The sequence below is a fragment of the Callospermophilus lateralis genome, chromosome X (assembly GCF_048772815.1).
Source record: "Callospermophilus lateralis isolate mCalLat2 chromosome X, mCalLat2.hap1, whole genome shotgun sequence".
Classification (NCBI taxonomy): domain Eukaryota; kingdom Metazoa; phylum Chordata; class Mammalia; order Rodentia; family Sciuridae; genus Callospermophilus; species Callospermophilus lateralis.
This window is the reverse complement of record NC_135325.1, coordinates 30539596-30547137: the sequence shown is the minus strand read 5'-3', so window position 1 is coordinate 30547137 and position 7542 is coordinate 30539596. Positions and strand designations below refer to the sequence as shown.

Genomic DNA, 7542 nt, shown 5'->3' with positions numbered 1-7542 from the left:
TTTTAAGATGGCCTCGTGTCATAGTAGGCAGCAGATAATAAAGTTAGGGAACTTAATAAGCACCACAAAATGTCATGAGACATTTTGTCATGAGACTAGATACATGCAAACCATCTTGGATCTCCATTGTCCTTCATTGTTCAAAAAAGGGCCTCTGGTACTTTCAGTGACATTTATTTTATTTTGAGGGAGGAGTTAGTGAGTGTAGAGACTTGCTTTTGGAAGCTTAGCCAACTCCCATAAAGCCACTTTTAGATGACTGGGTCCACTCTCTTAAGTTTGCTGTACACACCAAGATATAAGACTGCCACCTTTCAACAGCTCTAAGAATTCTAACTAAAAACCATTATTTGCAAATGGAGTTAGATACTTAAAAAGTACATCTTATAAACACAAGAACATTTATTGGTTTTCCTTATAAAAATGATACATATTAATTGTAAATTTAGAAATGGAGAAAAGTATAATGAAAATGCATTCTCCATAATATTAGTTTCTAGACACAAGATAATCACTATTCAATTTTCTTGACACATATGTCAGGTTACTGCAGCATTGTTTATAACAGCAAAAATTTGGAAAAACCCAGTTTATCAGTGACTAATTAAAAATCATGATGTAGTCATACAGTGGAACACTATTTTTGCTATCAAAAAATGAGAAAATGAGGTGTGGGGCCGGGCTTGTTCATGCTGGGTTAGGAGTCTGGCATCTGGGTCCCCACATGGTGAGGGAATGGGTGGCACACTTCATCCACTCTTAGGCCGTCAAAGGAGGTGCAAGTCCTGTGTGGGAGCTGCTGCTTTCTCTAGTTCCCACTTGGTCTCAACCTCTCTCCATTACAGCCAGGGCTCAGCTATAGACCACTTCATTGGAGTCTCTCAGCCTGATAGTTTGCTGACTTAATGTGCCCCCAAGGGGCCCATGCATAGTTATGAGCAGAATCACCTCTTGGTTCATCCCCCTGACATGCCTGAGAATCGTTGGGTTCTACGAGTGGTCCTCCTGGGAGCCCCCAATGCAGGGAAGTCAAGGCTCTTTAACCAGCTGCTGGGCCTAAAAGTGTTCCCTGTCTCCAAGAAGGTACACACTACTCATTGCCAGGCTCTGGGGGGTCATCACAGAGAAGGAAATTCAGGTGATTCTACTTGACACACCTGAAATCATCAGTCCTGTTAAACAGAAAAAGCACCATCTCTATGTTGGAAGATCCATGGAAGAGCACAGGATCTGCTAATCTTTTTTTAAATTTATTTTTATTTTTAGTTATTGATGGGCCTTTATTTATTTATTTGTTTATATGTGGTGCTGAGAATCAAACCCAGTGCCTCATACATGCTAGGCAAGCTTGCTACCACTGAGCCACAACCTCAGCCCTGCTAATCTTGTTATAGTTTTTGTGGATGTCTCAGACAAGTGGACTTGAAACCAGCTCAGCCCCTAGGTGCTCCAGGGCTTGACCAAGTTCTCCCAGGTCCCCAGCATCATTATCTTGAACAAGATTGCCTGAAGCAGAAGTCAGTTCTCCTGGAGCTCACAGCAGCTCTCACTGAAGAAGAAAAAAGTATAATGAAAATGCATTCTCCATAACATTATTTTCTAGAGACAAGATAATCACTATTCAATTTTCTTCAGTTAATGGAAAGAAGCTCAACATGAGGCAGGCCTGACACCCATTGTCCTAGGCCAGCAGCTAAGGACATACAGTCAAAGGAAAGACACACAGTCTAAGGAAAATGCCCAGAGGATTGGCTGGCCCCACTTCTAGGAGATTTTCATGTTGTCAACTCTAAGCCAAGAGGATATGAAGATCCTAAAGCAAAACTTCTTGGCACAGGCCCAACCAGAGGCCTGGGAGTTCCACAGTGGAGTCCTCACTAGCCCAATACCTGAAGAGATCTGTACCAGCAAAATCTAAGAGAAACTCTTTAGAGTACCTGCCCCAGGAGGTGCCCTACAATGTGCAGCAGAAGACAGTGGAAGGACCAACTGGGGAGCTGATAATCCAACAGAACTTTCTGGTACCCAGAGAATCTCATGAGAGGATCCCGATTGGTCAGAAGAGCCACCCTATCTCCCAGATTGTGCAGGAGATGGACTGTGACTTAATAGACATCTTCCTTTGTGACATTCAGCTTCTCTGTGAAGCTACGTGACAACTTCTACTGCCCTTACCCCCAGAGCATTCCAGCTCTAGCAGAAGTCACTGACCAGAAAGAACTGTCCCTGCTGAGGGGACCTTCATGGTCTAATGAGGGGCATTGGACACTGACTGGTTACTGGCTGGTTTCACTTTGTTGAGTCTGCACAATCCTGTTCAGCCATGTCTCCTGTTGGAGGAAGGAAACTATCTTAGCTCAGTTCCCAGTTAGTCACTTACCCTAGGCTAATAGCCATGTTGGTCGCAGAAATTGACCCCTTACTAGGAGCAGTGCCACCCTCCCCTCAGAAGCACTGGACCCACAGTATTACCCTAAGTTGCCAGTTCTTAGCAGGGAAGATACCTTGTTCTTGTTTCCCCCAGTTCCTGCACCTTAAAATCTTTTTTAACTATATTTTTTATTCATTTATTTTTTTTTTTATGTGATGCTGAAGATCAAACCCAGTGCCTCACACATGCTGGGCAAGTGCTGTATCATTGAGCCACAACCCCAGCCCACCTTGAAATCTTATAAAGTCCTGTGTTTCCTGAGTAAGATAGTGCCACCCACCTGCTCACCCAGGTTCTTGATCCCTTCTACCTCATTCCTCTGCCCAGTTTTGGATAGTAATAAAATTAAAAGGCAATTTAAAAAATGAGAAAATACTTTATGTACCAAAATAAAAAACAACACGATTTGTTATTAAGTGAGAACACTAAGGTAGAGACTAGTAGATGCTATCTTTTCTGAGAAACAAGGACAGGGACATAAGAAATATATTCATATTGGTTTGGATGCATTGGCCTAGAAAAAGGAAAAGATACATAAGAAATAAGTAAAAGTGGTTATCTCTATGGAATAGGTAAGGAAATAAGGAAGGCATATAGGAACCGTATTTATTTTGATTTTTGAATCATGCAAGTGGATAACCTATTTTTTTCAAAAGTTAAATTTAGCTGGGCTTCGTGGCATATACCTGTAATCCCAGATACTCTGGGAGTAGAAGTAATTTTGTTTTCTGTAAAGCAAGAGTTGATTAGGAATTTGGAAGCTGAAGTAGACTCCACTAACAAATTAATTTTAAGAGAAACTGACCAAGTATGAATGAATAAGGTAATGGCTAATTTATTGCCCCTAGGTGCTTTTCTGCCTGTGGGTAGTAATTTATAATCCTTCACCCCTAGTCAGGGTTGTTTGAGAACACATTGCATGTGAGAATATTATGGAGATATTCAATAAAACTTTAAGAAAATGGCACATGAGTAGCAAGCTTTCTGGAGAGTCTGAAAAGATTTAGAAAAACCAACGCATATAAAGCCATAGAAAGAGAGGCTGGGGTATATCTCAGTGGTACAGTGCTTACCTAATACAGGCAAGGCCCTGGATTTCATCCCCAGCACCACCAGGAGAAAAAAAGAAAAAAGCACAAATGTGGAAGCAGAATTTTTTTTATATAACTATAGGTACAAAACAACTAGAAACAATGACCAAAAATTGCTAGAGAAACAAAGGTAAATGGTAGGAAAGAAGGGCTGGGGAGGTCTGAGGGCAGGTGCTAAAGCTGGGAAATTACAAAAGAAATAAATGGAAAGCAAAAATATCTGGATCAATCTGCTGTCTACATGGGCCATGCTGTAAAAGGAAAATTGGCGTTTTAGATGAAGACTTGGAAGAAAAGCAAGATCCTAAATTGATGGAAATTCTGTTTTTTAGCATTCAGGGTTTCACAAGGCAAAAAGCAAAACTGCTGGTATACTTTAGGGAGACTTTTAAAAGATTTAGTTTTTTAACTTGGATTGGAACCACCATTTTACCCAGTTATCCCACTCCTTGGTATATACCCAAAGGACTTAAAAATCAGATTACCACAGTGATGCTGCCACATCAATGTTTATAGCAGCTCAATTCACAATAGCCAAGCTATGGAACCAACCTAGGTGCCTTTCAATACATGAATGGATAAAGAAAATGTGGTATATACACAATGGAATGTTACTCAGCCATAAGGAGAAATGAAATTATGGCATTTGCCAGGAAATGGATGGAACTGGAGACTATCATCCTAAGTGAAATATGCCAATTCCAAAAGACCAAAGTCCAAATGTTCTCTCTGATATGCAGATGCTAGCATACAGTAAGGGGCAGGGAGGAGGAAAGAAGTTCAATGGATTAGAAAAGGGGACTGAAGGGAAGGGAGGGGGAATAGGAATAGGAAAGACAGTATAATAAGTTGGACAGAACTTTCCCATGTTCATATATAAATACACAACCAGTGTAACTCCACATCATGCACAACCACAAGAATGGGAAGTTAAACTCCATATATGTATAATATGTCAAAATTCATTCTACTGTCATGTGTAACTAAAAAGAACAAATAAAAATACTTTAAAAAACTTTAGTTTTTTATCATTTACATTTATAACTGATCTGTAATAATTGTGCATACTTCTGGGGTATTGTGTGACAATTCGATATGTATATACAGTGTGTAATGATCAAATCAAGGTAATTAGCATTTCCATCTCCTTAAACATTTATCATTTCTGGTGCTGGGAATTTTTGAACTCCTCTTTTCTAGTTTTTTCCCTCTCTCCCTCCATTCCTCTCTCTCTTCACCTTGTGGTGGTGGAGATGGAACCCAGGACCACCCCCATGCTAAGCAAGCACTCTACCACTGAGTTTCATCCTCCATCCCCTCTAGTTCTTTATAAACTATAAAATATGTTATTGTAAACTATAGTCACTCTACTGTTGTAGAATCCTGGAACTTATTCCTCCTCTCTATTTTGGTATCAGTTATCTGACCTTAGAGAGATTTTTTATTTTTTATTTATTTATTTTTTTGGTTCTGGGGATTGAACTCAGGGATGCTTAACCACTGAGCCATATCCCCAGACCCTTTTTAAATATTTTATTTAGAGACAGGATGTCGCTAAGTTACTGAGGGCCTCACTAAGTTGCTGAGGCTGGCTTTGAACTCAATCCTCCTGCTTCAGCCTCCCCAGCTGCTAGCACTACAGGAGTACACCTCTGCACCTGGTTCTTAGATGCAGGGAGATTTTAAAAAAGGGATTGGGGACTTGTGGTAGATGATCTCAAAATTCCTTTATAGTACTGAAACCTATTGTTGAGTTGTAGTGCTCATGGAAGTACTTCTTAGACCAGAAGCTCAGAGCAAACAGGTTCACTTCTGTTGCATCACTGAGAAAACAATACCATGAAAACCAAAAATTGTATAGAACTGAACAATTCTAAGTATTTAAGTAAAGCAGTCATTCTCAAACTGTGGATACTCTTTTAGCTTGTTTGTAAGACAAGCCAATGCTGTGTGTGTTAATTGCTTGCTCCTTTTTACTGCAGAGTAGTATTCCATTGTATGAATGTACTCAGTTTATCTATTTCTCTGGTAATGGATAAGGACCATTTCTGGGTTTTGTCTACCGAGTTATAGCTGCTATGAACATTTGAGTATAGTTCTCTGTTCAGACATTTATTTTTATTTCATTTGTCTTGGATAGGTATTCAGGATGGGATTTCTAGGTGGCGGGATGATTATTTAACTCTGGAAGTGCTGCCAAACTGTTTTCCAAAGCATTTGTGCCATTTTGTGTCCCTATCAGCAGAGCATGAAGAGTTTCATTTGTACTGTATCCTTGCTAACAACTAGGTGTTTACATTGTAAACATTCTCATAGGGGTACAGTAGTGTCTCACCAGTTTTAATTTGCACTTCTCTGATGACTAAGGACAAAAAAAGACATTGAGCATCTTTCATTCCTTACCTGCTCTTTAAAAAGTAGCAAATGGCTGGGCGCAGTGGCACCTGCCCGTAATCCCAGCAGCTTGGGAGGCTGAGGCAGGAGGATCGTGAGTTCAAAGCCAGCCTCAGCAATGACAAGGTGCTAAGCAACTCAGTGAAACCCTGTCTCTAAATAAAATACAAAATAGGGCTAGGGTTGTGGCTCTCAGTGACTCTGAGTTTAATCCACGGTACCCCCCCACCCCCGACCAAAAAAAAAAAAAAAGAGAGTTGCAAACGACTGAACTCAAAAACCCTAATCTGTACTTATGGAATTATCTGAATCCAAAAGTCTCAGGATAACAACAGCATAGCCATTTCACGTTGGTATAAATCTATAATTTCCAATGTCCTTGGGTGGGTACTGTACACACACAGTTCCTAATATATGGCAGTTTAATATACACTGGCTGAATTATGGTCTAATGAAATGCTTAAAGGCAACAGTCATCATAATTAGGGGCAAGAAGGGTTTTACAGAAGGTGATGTATCTGATTTAACTTGAATATTTCAATATCTTGGATTTTATTAGACAGTGAAGCTCCTAGAGGAAAAATAGTTTTTAAGATTATTTTTAATTAACAAAGTGTCAAGATTATGACAGAATCCCTGAAACTTGAAGACTGAAAAAGCAGTTCTCTAAAAATACAGGGCATGATCTCTCCTGGACTTAGCTTCTCCATCTACAAAATAGGACAATTAATGAATCTCAGTTCTCTTTCAATTCCAGACACTGCTCAGTATTTTGAACTGCCCCATGACTATTAGGTGGTTTTTTTTAGTGTGATTAGATTAATTAGATTTAATAGCACAGTTTTGGAGGAAAAAGAATATCCCTGTCAGTACTGACAAAGATCTTTTCCTGCGGTTTTTTTTTTTTCTGTAAGATAATTAAGTGAATTGAATCTCTTGATTTCCTAGCTGTGATAGTTAAATATGCATGGAATCTTTTTTTTCCCAACATCTTATTATGAACATTTTCAAACACACAGAAAAGTTGAAAGAATGTTACAATGAACCCACTACCTAGATTCCACAATTAACATTTTCTTATACTCGTTTTTAAAATCACATAGCCATCTATTTGTCACTCAGATCTATCTTCTTTTTGTTTCTTACGTATTTCAAAGTAAATTATAGACATCAGTACACTTCCCCCTAAATGCTTATCAATTTTGCTTTAAGGATGAACTCTGTGGAGATATATATATATATATTTTTTTCTATAAAAAAAGAGATGCTAGAGTATTTCCTAGAATAAATATTCTAGGTAACATCCTTTAGGACAGTGGCTCTCAACAAAGGGAAATTTTGCACTACCCTCCCCAACTCGACGTCATTTGGCAACATCTGGGGACATCTTTGGTTGTCATGACTGGAATGTTCTACTGGTATCTAGTGAGTAGAGACCAGCAATAAACATCCTAGGATGCACACAACAGTCCCTACAACAAAGAATTTCTATTTTAATGAGTTTTTTCACTGCTGTGACTAAAAGACCCAATCAGAACAACTATGCAGGAGGAAAAGTTTGAGGGCTCACAGTTTCAGAGATCTTTGTTCATTGGAGGCAGACTCCATTCCTCAGGGCTCGAGGTG

General features: G+C 39.3%; 1 pseudogene; it reads left to right on the top strand.

Moving 5' to 3' along the window:
• The first annotated feature begins 664 nt into the window (after nucleotides 1-664).
• Nucleotides 665-2156, top strand: LOC143639390 (GTPase Era, mitochondrial pseudogene; annotated as a pseudogene).
• The last annotated feature ends 5386 nt before the right edge of the window (nucleotides 2157-7542 follow it).